Source organism: Canis lupus, chromosome 32 (genome assembly GCF_011100685.1).
Source record: "Canis lupus familiaris isolate Mischka breed German Shepherd chromosome 32, alternate assembly UU_Cfam_GSD_1.0, whole genome shotgun sequence".
NCBI classification, from domain to species: Eukaryota; Metazoa; Chordata; class Mammalia; order Carnivora; family Canidae; genus Canis; species Canis lupus.
The window spans coordinates 13,863,546-13,878,641 of NC_049253.1; the positions used below are offsets into that span (position 1 = coordinate 13,863,546).

Below are 15,096 nucleotides of genomic sequence, written 5' to 3' on the forward strand. Positions count from 1 at the left end.
AATGGTTTTGGAAGTCTGATTTATGGAGCAATGTCCATTACTGTGCTCTTCCTCCTGTCCATCTTTTAATCATATACATGCCTTCTAAACTTAAGTTCGACTTTCCAACCCTTCACTAACACTTCCCTGCTTCATAACATTAAAAAAAAAAAACCTCAATATTTATTGTGTTGAAATTTATATTCCACTTCAAACCTATTATGAGACACACATGCAAACATGTAAAAGAATATAACTCTCCTCCAGTATTTCAACTTTCCATTAAAATGCAAATATAATGATTTCATTAACCAGGCAACAATACCCACAGTCTTAAACCAAAGCAAAGCAAAACAGTATCTTTTCTCTTTACATCCCAACTTCCTCTCGGGAATAATCTTCCTCTTATGTTGGATCGTTTGTTGATGAATATTTTTTATTTGGATTTGCTATCATTATCCCTTATTGGAGAGGTGAAAGCATAATATGAGACTTTAGATTTTAAATTCATGGATGTATCCTAGTCCCTACACAGGAAACTATAAAAATATTTCAGTAAATTTTAAGCAAGTAACTGGAAAATCACCCTTCTTTCAATTCCTAAACATTAGATGGAGGGGGAGGGGGCGGTGGGGAATCACTCAATGCAATTAAAAGTATGTCATGAAGGCAAAAGCCAGTAAATAATACTTAATATGTCATATTTGACCTTCCCAGGAGTCTATCCAGGCCACACTTTATTTTGCCATAGGTAGAGAACTCTCCCTAGAAACTGTTAGTTTAATAACAGAAGACAAGCAGCCCCAGCGAAAAGATTTGGCAAGACTGGAGAGAGAGAGAGAGAGAGAGAGAGAGAGAGTGTGTGTGTGTGTGTGTGCGCGCGTGTGTGTGAAGAAGGAGAAGGAGGAGAAAAGAGACACTCGGAGAGAAAGGCAGATAAATAAAAGACCAAAGAAAAGAGAGCAACCAAGACAGAGAGAGAAATTTGGATGGGACTGTTAGAAATCAGCTCCCTACTTCTCGGTTTCTTTGCTGGGATTGGGTTTCATTTCTTTGGGCGCCCCTGACCTTGCAGGCTTGCAACTCTCAACTCTGCCCCCCTCCTCCCGCCCGCCCGCCCCCTCCCCCGGCCTGCGCCTGCCTTTGTGTCTGCCTGTCACTTACCGGGGAACCCAACGAAGCTGATTCGGGAGAAGCACAAAGCCAGGACACAGATTTGCCCACAAATTCTCTTACACCCCGTCCCCAGGCTGGGAGGCGCAGCCCATCGCGGAGCTGATGGACCCTGAGAAAAGTGGGATCTGGTCTTTGGGGTGGGGGGGGGGGGGAGGCCAGAGAAAACTCTTCTCTCTCCCTCAGCACCACGCGCAAAAGGCGCGGACTTAAGGGAAAAACAAAACCCCGCTCGGTGTCCTAGGGTCCCACTCCCCGTGACATTCGCGCAGCTCGTCCCCCAGAAAGCGGACACGGGGCAGAGGGGGGCGGACGCGGACGCGAACCCGCAGCCAGACCCCGCAGCAGATAAAAAGGGTCGAAAAACGCTCGGTGCGGACTTCTTTCCGGGGTGGGTTAGGTCAAACCAGAGACGGGTCTGGCTTGCAACCAGGCAAGGGGGTCGGGGAGGATTCAGGGGGAGAGTAGTGCCCCCCGAAGCTGAACTATTTGAGAAAGGAAAGCAAAGGAAAATCACTTTCCGGAGGATAAAAGGCCGGGAAGCCGGCGGGTCGGAGTCACAAAGGTAAGTTTCCTGGGTAGGGAGGAGAGGAGCACAGGCAGGGGAGAGGAGAGAGCACAGAACTACAGGTTTGGGGGGGGGGGGGGGGATGGAATAAAACTATATTTGTCAGCCATGTTGAAGAGGCTCCAGTAATTTGTGAAGCTTCCCTCTTCCCTCTTGGTATTTGTGGGTGACACTGCGGGGTCTGCTCCCCAGGCCCTGGAAGCCCGCGAGAAAGCAAGGGGGGGAGGAAGGGGAGAGTTTCGCGGCATAAGAGAAGCGCTCTGACCTCGTTCTCGTGCCTCAGCCTTGCAGCAATCCAGCAGTTGCAGTCGGGTCTCCTTTCTAACAAATCCTAAAGGGCAGCCATCTTGCTTCCTTCTGCTTCTCTACGAAAGCAGCCTAGCCTCCGCATCAATATTCATAAGGCAGTTTGACGTCTGTTCTCATCACTCGGCGGGGCCGGCGTCTCGGGGCGGCCTCGCCGAGGGGGCGGACGTGACTCGCATGCGAGCCGGGCCTGGGCGCGCGGCGCTCGCGGGGAGGCGGCGGCGGCCGCCCGAGCTCTGGCCGCAGCCGCTGCTGCCGGCTCGCCTCCTCCGCCCGGCCTCCCCCTCCTCCCCCTCCTCCTCCCCCTCCTCCTCCTCCGCCCGGCTCGCCTCCTCCCCCGCAGGCCTCCACCTCCTCCACCTCCTCCACCTCCTCCACCTCCTCCACCTCCTCCACCTCCTCCTCCTCCGCCCGGGCCGCCGTCGCCGCCCTGGGGCAGCCCGGGCTCCCGGGGAATCAGCCCCCCTCCCGGTGCCTCCCGCACAAAGGCCGGCGGCACCTGGGGGCAGCACAATGGGGCGCTCAGTCGCGGCCGGGGCTGCCCTGGCGCCGTGCGGTGGAGCCCGGGGAGCGGCGCGCCGGGATGAGCGCGGGGCGGGGGGGGGGGGGGGGAGGTCCAGCTCCCGGGCGCGCTGCCAGCCGCCGGGGCACCCCGGGGAGCCTCCGACCTGCGGCCACCCGCGGGGGGGGGGGGTGAGGGGGCGGGGGCGGCGCGCAGCCGGGAGGTGGCGTGGGTGCGTGGCACAGCGATGGAGACCCCAGACTAGCCTTTTCAACTTTCTGTCAGCACCGCGCTCCACCACCCGCTTCGAGGTGTGTGCGCTCCCCGCACCCCTGCAGCTCCCTAGCCCTTCCGCCCCCCTCCTTGCAGGTGCGCCCGCACACGCCCCCGCGCGCACCCACCTGCGCCCGGCGAGGCCCGCACCCCCGCCCCCCACCCCCCGAGGTGCGCCCGCGGCCGCCGCGCCCCCCGCTTGGGCATCCTCTGCGCGGCCCCTGTCACCTCGCTCGGCGGAAGAGCTCCCCAGCCTCGCCGAGGGCATGCCCTGAGTGCTTTAGGGGCCTGTAGTTTTAAAGACTCTACAAATTAGGAAATTGACCGAGTCCCGCTTCACCCCGCCCCGGCCCACCTTCTGTTTACTTTTGCCACGTGGGCCGGGAGGGAGAGGGATTCCTACAGACCGACACGAATTTCTCGCCAGTGACTCCACGTCTCGCTCGATTCGGTCGTAAGAAATAAACCTGCGCTTTCAAATGCTTACGTTTTCTCCAGTAAGAGCCTCTATTTTGAGGAAAGTTTCTACCCGTACGCATAATTAGGTAACGAAGAAATCGACCCAGGAAAACACCGAATTCCAAGTGACCGACGCTCGATATTCCCTGACGTTCCGGAGTCTGTACCTACGTCCTCCCATGGACAGATGGTCTTTCCTATTGCCGACTAACTTTAATTCTCTTTTTATGCCCCTTTTCTAATCACAACATTTTCATTCGAAGATAAGAATAAAAAACCCAAACTCTTAAGAATCATTACATCAGTAGTTGAGATTCGCCGTCCTCTACAAGAAGTTTTCACGTACTGCTATTCAACTTTTACGTAGATGTTTCGGGCACACTTCTATAGGATCAGTGCATTGTGATCACAATACTTTTAAGTCAACACAAGTTATTTTGTGTAGCCCATCTTCTCTCTCTTTCTTTCTTTCTTTCTTTCTTTCTTTCTTTCTTTCTTTCTTTCTTTCTTTCTTTCTTTCTTTCGAAGTGAAGACGTTCCCTAATTTTTATGAACTCGGAATATTCCCTCTGAAAAGAGTTAAAAAGGGAAACTCTTTCTATGTGTCACATTGTTACTAAGAAGAACGTTTAGAGGTTTAGAGCGTGTTCTAATGAAACATTGTATATTCCATTGTGGGACAGAGTTCACTCAGATTTCTGATTTTGCAACGAGGCAAAAATCATTCATTTTTCCTTAAGCATTTCATGTGAGGTTGAATTTCTGTCTTTTCTAACTGTACACTAATGTGTCATGGAGGTCTTGGCAATTGTTAGTGGACTTTAAGCTGTTTGGGAGGTTCCTTCTAATTTTTTGTGTTGTTGTCAAGTCCAGAAAGTAAAGTTTTCCAAAGCTATGACATATACTTATGTAGTGCACAGTACAGCAGAATTGTTGAAAGCATGGGCTTTGGAGTTGGACAGGAATTATTGAATCCTGACTCCATCCCTTACTGAGTGGGTGGCCTTGAGCATGTTACTTAACTCTGTGTGTTAGTTTCCTCATGTGTTAAGCACCCTTTCAAACAAAAAGGTTGTGAGGATTCAGTAAGATACTAGATAAATGTCTGGGTAGTTACTACTATTACCAATAATAAACCATCTACATCTAGAAGTTTCTCTTAACAGAAATACATAAGAAATTATATGCCTTTTTATATTGAATAATGTGTGGCAAATATTGTATTCACATGTGTTTGATATAAATAACTGCATGTTCCCCTAGTTGTTTATGTTATAATTGGGAAAATGATCTTTAAGGTCACCCCTTTCCCATTTCATCTTTTAAACCTCTCCCTCTGTTGTAACAGGTGGTTCTTGTCTATCTGGAATCATACTTGGCTTACAGTTGGTTTTGCAACAGGCCCTGAACCTTTTCTTGCCAACTTCTTTCTCTGCACCCTCACCCCACCCTTAACCACCACCACATTTGTTAATTTAAAAGAACATACATTACTTCTCTTGGCCATTGTGACTTTTCAATAGCAAAAGGAAGTAAAATTCTGAAGGTCTCCAACTGTAAAATATGTTAATGAGATTTTATATTGTTGATTTGAAAAAAACCTCTTGCTTAGTTGCTATTTCTGGGAAAGAAAAGATATAGTGTACACAACCAGTTATTTACTGGACATTAGTGCATTTTTTCCATGTGTAACTCAGAATCACATTTTATTAGTTGTGTGCCTTCTTGAGATTCTTCCTATAGGTGTGAATAATCTATTTTAAAGGGTAATTTGTAGTTTTAACACCAGTCAATTGTTGTCAAATTCCTTACCATTTTTTTCTCAAACTAGAAATAGCAGCACTGCTCCCACAAAGAGAAATTCTCGCTTCCTCAACAGAGAAAAAAGACTAATAGAACAAGTTCCACGGCATGCATTCTGCGTTAGAAAATTGACTTGATTGGCCTGGGCACCTGCTGTCTAACTCAGTTGCTCAGTCTCTAAGCCTCTTAGGGTGGAGGCAGCTTCCTGACTGCTGGGTCCATTAAAGAGCTGACAACAGCAGCTTGCTTTACAATGCAAATTTCTTATAGTGTACTAACAAAACAAAACAAACAAAACAACAGCCCCTCCCCCCCATGCATTCTTAATTTCCTCTCCACCTGCAAAATAGGAAATTTTCTTTAAGGACTTGGTATTCTCTTTAACAGAAATTGTTGTGACCCATATTGTTTTGGAAGAATTACAGTGGTTCAGCAAAAACATTAAATCATGGCCTGTTGTTTCCCATCTCCAAAAACGTATTTCTGAAGTACGACACAATAAAGATTCTCTGCATGCTTAAAAGACAATTGACCTTCAAACAGCGCGGCAGTCGTTGTTGTGAAGGGGCTTTCTTGTTTCTCTTGTCTGGTGACATTACTACACACCATCCCAAGGCAAATGTCTAACATAGGTAGAACACTAATTTTAAAAGTTTCCTATGAATGAAACATTTAGACATAACACTAACTTAATGATATAAATATTATTGATAAAAAACCATTACTGTCTAAGGCCAGAGATCATAATATAATGAGGTCTTGATAGAGTCTCCTTTAGTAATATGATTTCTATTTTTTTCTGACCTTATGTCATATGTCTAACTTCTCTTTCTATAATTTGGAAATTTTTAAGATAGATACAAATGATACAGATAAATAGATACAAATGATATAATCCTAACTTACTCAAGTGCCAGCCAATGTGTGAACTGATATAATGGGTGCAAAGTGAAATGTCAGATAAAAACTTAAAAGTCTAATCCTGTTAAAATATTGCTAAAGGCATTATAAAAAAATATTAGGATCATTAGTGGGATAGACATCATGGAAATGCTTTTGGAAGGATAGCAAATATGTTACCAGTATCAATCTCTTTTCTCCTCATCAATTCTGATTTTACAATCTAGTAACTACTTGTTTTTATTCTTTTAAAAAAAGATTTTATTTATTTATTTATTTATTTATTTATTTATTTATTTATTTATGACACACATAGAGAGGCAGAGAGATAGGCAAAGGGAGAAGCAGTCTCCCTTTGGGGAGCCTGATGTGCGACTGGATCCCAGGACCCCAGATCATGACCTGAGCCAAAGGCAGACGCACAACCACTGAGCCCCACTGCTTGTTTTTATTCTCATCCAAAATTGGTGACTCTATACCCCCACTTTCTTTTGAGAGAATAATTTTCAACTTTAATGATGAACTTCAATAAGGAATAAAGTTTAACTATTGGCAATTACTCTCAAAACACCCTTTACATTTATATAGAATTTTATAGATTTCAAAGCATTTTTTTACACTATTGTTTTCTTTGGTAAAGTTGTGCTATTATGTTTAATATTCATATCATATACCATATCCGGGTTGACATTGAATTTAATTCCTATCTTATAAATATGAAAAATGAGTTTAAGTGACTCACTCAAGGTCATACAGCCTGTACATAGAGGAAGGAGCACCTCACAAACTCAAGCTTTGTGAATCCAAGTTTAAACCTTATTCATTACACTAAAATTAGCCTTATATCTTTTCCTGTTCAGCTTCCTTTAAATTGTTCTTACTATGAACAGTACTGACTGATATAGGGAATCTTCCCTTCAAAACTCACAAAAATTTTCCATTATTCTTCATTACTTAGAAAGAAAATCTCAGCATTTACATGTACCCATTTTTAGTACTCCAAAGGTAATACTATTGGTTAAATACTGGCCACACACCAAACATATGGATAATTGTTTTACATTTATTATCTCATAATTTAATGCTTATTAAAACCAAATAATGTAGGTATCATCTTATTGAGAATTAAAGATTGAGTAATTGGTTGGGATTAAATACTAAATAACTGGAACCAGGGTCTAAATCTAGGTTTGTCTGATTCTAAAGCTTATGTTGTTGCAAACTACACACTACTGTCTCCGCACTTTAGTGGATATAGATATCTATGTTTACACCAGAAGTTCTTCATACAGTCAGCAGTTTTTAGCAATAACACCAGTATTCCCATCTCTATATATTTAAATCTCTTCAGTCTAAATCTCTACTTGGGTTTTTCTCATCATTTACTCTCAAATCTGTTTCTTTGGTTTCCATTTCATGTTAAGAAGTTGGCATGCTTGAACTCTTTGAAACAATGATTACATCCATGTAATAAATGTTATGCCACAGCCCTGTCCACCACCCTCTACCACTTAAACATGTCTTACCCCACTAACAAATTGTTTGGAAAGATAAGTTCTGCTATCTGTTTTCAATATTGGTGTGGCAAAAGGGAACTGCACCCTTGATCTGCTCCTGACTTCCTTGGACTTTGAATTCATTCCCGCCAAACAGGGAAGCTGGCAGGTGGAAAGAGCGCCACCTACTGAAATCATTACTAGGAGATGGGTCTTTGGGGATAAAATACTCTGCCTGGGATAGCACCAAATCTTTCCGTTGGGAAAATGAATCAGAATCACCTATGGAGCACTTGAAAAATATACATAACTAAGTTCCACTGCTATACTCCCACTAGTCTCTTGGATATTCTAATTAATGAGGTCTGGCATGGGGCTGAGGTAGCAGTAGTTTTTAAAAGATTCACAGACAATAAAATGCACAACTCTGCTTAAAAACCATTGGTGTATCTTAATATGTGAATATCAATAGCTAGTAGGCATACGGTGTTTTCAGTCATAGAGTATACTATGACAAAGAGGAAATAGTGTGTATCTCTCTATAATCTGGTGGAACACTCTCACCTTTGCAAAGATCCAGCAAAGCTGCCCGTGACTTTATGTATTTCAGGTTGATTGAATTCTTCTAAAGTCTCCTGTGACAGGTAAAAAATAAATCTCATTTGAGGAAAATATAAATAATTAGCAGCCAAAGAATGACCCAGATTATCAGTAGTGAAAAAGGAAGATTGGGAAAAATGTAAGCACTAGTATTGATACCCTGATGTGCTGATACAAAAAAGATGTGTTGAAAGTTGCCAGAGTTCGATTTGGGAATAATATTTTGGGATTTGCATTCCTGTGGGGTAATACTATTGGTTGAGTTTTATCACTTTGTTTTCTAAAATAAATAAACCATTTTTAAATCTAGGTAACTAAACAAAGTGATTCTAATTTCTTTTTTTCCCCAAAATAACGACCGTGTAATAGTTTATAAATGTATTATATAGCTCCATGCTGTTAGTGCAATGCTTCTAAAAGGAAGAGCTATAGAGATTAAACTAATTTTAGGTCCCTGTTAGGTTAATCTCTTTCTTAGATAATCTGTATGAAAAAAAAAGAAAGAAAAATTTTAAAAGGAAGTAGAGTAGCCATCACTTGACATCTAATTCTCTTCAAATATTCTAAAGTATGCTCATTCTTTCTAGAGATATGTGAGAAAACCTAATGAGATCTGACTCATGCCAACTCAGAGCTAATGGGAGCAGGAGACACTGAGTGGTTTCCTGCAAAACTCTGAACTACCAACCTTTGTTTAATTTGTTTTCTTATTTTATATGTTAAAGTACTATATTTTTACTGTTTAGCAGAAAACCTCCTTTATCTGTCAGTAATTAGGCATGCCTCTAAGCTGAATATGGGTTGACTTTCAGACAACTATTCTGCATTTTGCAATGAATTTATTCCCAAGAAAATGAATTATATCCAAGTAGGGATCACAAAATAAGGGTTCCTGAAAGAAAGATCAGAGTAGATGGTGAAAAGAAACACATTCTCTCTCTCTCTCTCTCTCTCTCTCTCTCTCTCACACACACACACACACACACACAAAATCAGAACATCAAAAATAAATTATAAAGGAACATTTCATTGGAGGTCCCTAATTTTTATTTCACTGAAATATTATGATCATTGACTCTAGTTGGACTGGGAAGGAAGAGGTAAGGAAGTGAGAGCTACTGGAGACAGGTGTGTTTAGCATGCGAGTGGTGGTTGTCAGGCGGGTGCAATCTTAGTGATAATATGGATACATTTTCATGAGGCAAACTTTCCTAAATCTCCTAAAATCATAAATCCTCAATAGTGACTTTCTGCTAGTGAAAAAGAACTAAAGATGCCCTCTCTTTAAATTTAAAACCCAGAAAGGGATAAAGCGATAATTTTGATGGGTGAGGGCTGCTGCTTAAGGTAAAAGTATTATAACTTAAAAAGTAGATGTTCCAAAAATTTAGAAAGAGAAACTAGTAAAAGTATAACTATCGAAAGTGTTAAACGCAGTCTAAGTAAATGGCATGGTTTATAATTGTAGTCTAGATGCTGCTACTTAAAATCTACCAAGAAAACTTTTATATGCATTATCTCATGCATAGTTATCTCATTTACAATAATCTTGAAAATAGAGAGAGAGAGTTATAAACAAAATATTTTTAACACTAGAGAACATGTGTTTAACACATGAGGGGACATGTCCGAGAGATTGAGTAACTTGCCCAGGGTCACACAGTGGGTGATAAATTCTCAGACTTAAGTCTTCTTCAGTATGCTTTCCACAAACCAAAGGGAAACAAATAAACCAACTTTAATTCCTTCCTGAGGGCAGAAAAGAAGCTCTATCAACTTGTGACATTGTATCTTAGGAAGATACATTTTCATTCCTTGCCTATGCTCACCCACATGGAAGAGAATGCTACATTTAGGAAAAATGTGTTTTGTGTATTTTTTTAAAGTAGGTCATCCATTGTGGTAGGAATTCTGTTCATTCCAAACCTGAGGTGAGAGCTAATCTATTCCCTAAAAACATTTCTAAGGGAAAGAACAAGTTGCTCAAAGGTATGAAGGACAAAATATTGGACCTCTTCCTTGATTTCTCCTTTATCAAGCTACAGAGAAAGCTGTTTGGGGTACAAGCATTGTAAAAGAAACAAACTTGTTGAATAAAAAGACATAGACTCACATTTTCATAAAAAGCAAAAAAAAAAAATTTTAATATCAGAAATTAATGTAAACAATCTCTTTTATCGAGTAGGGCTGTGGGGGGTTGGGGTGGGGTGGGAGGTTGATTTAGTTTAAGTCAGAGTTTCAAACTTACAGATTTTCTAAGGAAACCAAAACTCAGAATGAAACTTCATGCACACAATCTGGACTGAATGAACGGTTTTCTTCTAAACCATTTCATGAAAAGACAAGTTTCGTACAATTCTAGCAAATAACAATGCTCTCCAATAGGGCTGCTTGTGAATCAAAAAACACCATATCACATATTCTAGATCTTTATAAAAAAATCTAATGTAGAATAAATTTATCATAGAATTGTTAATTCTTGAGGACAATAATTATTTTACTTGGTAACATATATTTTTACTTTTGAAGTTTTAGAGACTTCATGCATGGTAGCCTATGTGGAGGGCACTGATTTCGGTAGTAATGCATAAAATTCAAAACCATAGCTTTGGGTGACAAGAGAAATAAATTTTTAGTTGGGTCCTTTTGGACTATGTTGTTCATGAAAGGGTTGTACTATGAATTTGATGTTGGGGAGAAGCTTACAAAAGGACTTGAGATGAATGAAAACTAACCTAGTCAGGACACCTTCTCAGAAATGTTTTTTTTTTTTTTTTTTTAACTTTAGAAATGAAGGATTGTTAGTTTCACTTTCCATTGCATAAATGGTTGTTCAAGTCTGCATTTCTAATTTATCATAGTTTCTGGTGGTGTTTGAGATACTGGTGTGTCATTTTTATTTCAATTTTCTCATTTTTAGGAGGCAGTTTAATCAGTGCATGATCAAAGTGAGTCAAACTGTATCATTACGGGGGTCTGCTCAGGAAATTTTCAGACACAGAAGGATCAGAAGTGGATGGAAATACCATAGAACATCCCTCAAAAGAGTGTTAGAAAAATGACGTATCTATTTATTCTTGTTCCACATTAGTGGTGGCATTTCCCATTCTCTACTTTCTCAGCCTTATTCTGTGTTGGAGATTAAACTTATGTAGTAATGGTCCACAGCATTATTCTCAATTCAATATACTCCTATTCCTTCTCTCATCCAGTGATATAATAGTGAACAAGATGTGTCCCCTGCTCCCATAGAGCTTACAGTCAAGTGGGGAAACAGACTTGTAAATGGGCAACTATAAAACATTGTAAGACATATGAACAAAAAGTGTTAAGGGCTGCAATAGGAAGGGTGCTTAGCTCACATTTGAAGGCTCAGAGACAATGTCCCTTGAAAGTTAAGATTTAATCTGAGATCTCAAGAATAAATAGGAATTTTTAAGTCCAGGTAGAAAGAGAAAAGTATTTTGTGGAGATAAGAAAGAGTCTAAGAAGAACCAGGGCACGACAGAGCATGACATATTTGAAAAAATGAAACACATTCCAAATGCCATGTTTAGAAAGTAAAGAACAAGAGCGTGAACTCTCAGACTACAGCAGCATGCAGGGAGCTGATCATCTGGGTTAGTATACATCATAATGAAGGGTTTGGTTGTGGCCTAAGTGCAATGGGATATCAATAATGAGTTTTTTTTATTTCTTTTTAAAGATTTTATTTATGTATTCATGAGAGACACAGAGAGAAAAAGAGAGAGAGAGAGAGGCAGATACACAGGCAGAAGGAGAAGCAGGCTCCATGCAGGGAGCCCAATGTGGGACTCAATCCCAGGACTCCAGGATCATGCCCTGGGCCAAAGGCAGATGCTTAACCACTGAGCCACCCAGGTGTCCCAATAACAGGTTTTAAAAGAGAAGAAAATGATCAAATTTAGACTTTGGAAAAATCTCAGTAGTTGCAGTGGGGAGAACAGATTGAGAGAACACAATAGCAGAGGCTGGACACCAGGGAGAAGACAGGGGAAATCACTTAGGAAAAATGAGAGTGATCTGTGGTTGAGGCCAGGCAATAGGAAGGAGAGAATGGAGAGGTCCATGGATATCACAGACAGAAGAAATAGAGCACAGTAACTTGTACTTTGAAGCAAGGGTAGACACAGAGGCAGGGCTCAAGGCTGTCACCCAGGTTTCTGACCTGGCTAATGAGATGACTGTTGGTGACATTCACTAGAGATAGAAGTAACAGGAAGGGGGCACCAGGTGGCTCCGTGGTTGAGCATCTGCCTTTGGCTCAGGTCATGATCCTGGGGTCCTGCATCAGGTTCTCTGCAGGGAATCTGCTTCTCCCTCTGCCTATGTCTCTGCCTCTCTCTGTGTGTACTCTTGTGAATAAATACATAAAATCTTTTTTTTTTTAAGAAATAACAGGAAGAGAAGAGGACATGGAAGTAGCAGTTGGGGGGGGGGGGGCTATGGGAGAAAACATAAATCAGTGATAAAAAAAAAAAAAAAGTTAAGTTTGAGGCACCTGAGGGATGCCATGTGAGAATGTGCAACAAGCAGTTGGATATCTGAGCCTGAAACCTTGAAAACAGATTCAGACTGCAGTTATAAATGTGTGGATCATCTGCATAAAGACGGCAGCCAAGGAAGATAACTTTGTGATCTGAGCGAGAAGAAAAGTGGGGCTCTAGGAGAGAAACAGAGGAATACCACCCTGAGTTTTGATAGAAAAAGAGCCTCCAAAGGAGGAAGCCAGAGGTGTGTGGTGTTGTGGGAGCTAAGCTAAGGACAAGCTTCAAAAAGGTCTGACCTGCTAGCAGTGCACATGCTATTGAGCTGTCACCGGAGACAAGTAATGAGAAATGTGCCTTGGTTATGACAGTGGTGCATTCATTGCAGTCTTTGGCAAAGTGCCATTTAGCTGAAGACTAAGGGTAACAGAAGCCAGATTGCCTGAGGCTGAAGGATAAACAGGAAGTGAGGATAAGGAGATAGGGAGTGCAAATGACTATTTAAAGGTTAGCTCAAGAGAGGAGGAAAGAGATAGCAAAGTAAGAACAGCGGGATGGAGGATTGAGAAAAGAATTTTTTAAGATGGGAAAGACTTGAGCATGTTTACTGATGGGAGAGACCAAATTGAGGTAGGTGGGAGAGATCAAATTGAGGTAGGTGGTTAAAGATGCAGAAAAGAAAATGAAATTTATTGTACCGAGGTCTTTTAAAAGACCTTTCATTCTGTTGACAGGCTGAGGTAGAGGAAAGGCTAATTTGTTCAGTGTGAAGTTTTCTTTATGTTTCTTATGGTTCAGGTAGGGGGTAGTCCATAGTTACTGACAGAGGTTAAAAGAGTTCATTTCATGGTGCCCTGCTTTATCTCTCCCTCTCTTGTAGGTCCTGAAGATTTTCTTCATGATTTTTTATCATTGCTTTGGAGAGAGGAAGGAATGGGGTACATGAAATGTACCATGAATTAAATGCTGATGTTTGGGCAAGGCTATAGTGGTGTCTATTATATAATGTAAAGTTCTAGAAATCAGAGCTTCCTTTAAAACACAAGGTGGGGATGCCTGGGTGGCTCAGTGGTTGTGTGTCTGTCTTTGGCTCAGGTCATGATCCTCGGGTCCTGGGACTGAGTCCCACAGCGGGCTTCTGGCAGGGAGCCTGCTTCTCCCTCTGCCTATGTCTCTGGCTCTATCTCTGTGTCTCTTATGAATAAATAAATAGATAAATCTTAAAAAAACAAAACAAAGGGTGTATTGTAAAACATTATAAGTACTATATAAATAAAGTTATCCTATGCTGGCAAGAGAATCCCCTCTGGGTGATGTGCAGGGATGGCTATGATTCCTAATCCATGCTTCCTCCTAGAGTGACAGGTCTGTGATCCAAGAATAATAATAAGGATACATATCAAATATTGATGGTCTACTGAGTGTGGGTACAAAGTATATGTTATTTTTATGTTCTTATAAGAATCCTGCAAAGTAGATATCATTATTTTTAGTTTATAGATAAGTAAAGCCTCAGAATAGATAAATTTCTACAGTCAAAGAGCTAGTAAATGGCTCAACTAGCATTAGAACCCAATCTTGTCCATCTCAGGGTGTGAACCTTTTGCACTGAGTAACATGATGAGCATCCTGCAGAAATACCTAACTAGAGTGATTTTTTTCAGAATTTCTTTCATAGTCATGTGTTGTTATGCAACTAAAATATCTTCTCTGTTAGAAAATAGTGAACAACTAACATAGAGAAAAATTAGTATTGTTGTACAAAGGAGAAAGTTGGAGGAAAACTGGATCCAGAAATATAGAGATTAATGGGAGGAAAAAAATCATTATCCCCAGCATCACATATTCCTTCAGCTTGCTCATTTGTTCTTGCACTTCATTTATTCATTCAATTAATAATATTTTTAAACTTTTTAAAATATTTGATTTATTTATTTGAGAAAGCAAGCACAAGAGGGGGGATAGAGGCAGAAGGAGAGGCAGGCTCCCCGCTGAGAAGAAAGTTCAACCTGGGGCTTGATCCCAGGACCCTGAGATCATGACCTGAGCCAAAGGCAGGTGCCCAACCAGCAGAGAGCCACCAAGGCTCCCCTAATATTTTTAAATTTCCAGACAGAGATATTTTATCCTCATAGAGCTAAAAGTAATTGCACAATTAAATACTTGCAATTATGACAAGTATTACAAAGGAGAAGTTTGGAGGCTATGGGGGAAGATAAAAGGAAGGAAAAAACTTAGTTAAGCTTTCCTTGTCAGCTTGAGCTTTCCTTGAGGAAGTGATAATTAAGCTGACTTTTGAAAAAGAAGTAGAAATGAACCAATCAAATGAGGTGTGAGGAGACGAGTCTTGTTTCAGGCAGAGGGAATTGCACATGGAAAGGTCCAAACGCAGAAAGAGTCATGGCATAGGGCCCGGCAGAAAGAGTCATGGCATAGGGCCCGTGTGACTGGAGCCCAAAAAGTAAGAGAATGTAATTAGATGATAGTGGTGAGGTAGGCAGGGAGTCAAAACACGAGGCCTTGCGATCA

At 41.4% G+C, this 15,096-nt stretch overlaps 1 protein-coding gene and 1 long non-coding RNA gene across 4 annotated transcripts in view; one reads left to right on the top strand and one right to left on the bottom strand.

The window, feature by feature from the left end:
* TET2 (tet methylcytosine dioxygenase 2) overlaps window positions 1-2,215 on the bottom strand; it is a 125,253-nt gene extending 123,038 nt beyond the window's left edge. The window contains exon 1 of one of the 2 annotated variants that reach the window (XR_005382730.1): window positions 1,986-2,215. The gene's annotated coding sequence lies outside the window, so the exon portion shown is untranslated. The remainder of the gene's footprint in view (window positions 1-1,985) is intronic. The other variant, XM_038581992.1, reaches the window with a different exon arrangement.
* The window catches only part of LOC111093640, an 80,589-nt gene continuing 66,836 nt past the window's right edge, over window positions 1,344-15,096 (top strand). For both annotated transcript variants that reach the window (XR_005382736.1, XR_005382737.1), the window contains exon 1: window positions 1,344-1,717. This is a non-coding gene — a long non-coding RNA (uncharacterized LOC111093640). The remainder of the gene's footprint in view (window positions 1,718-15,096) is intronic.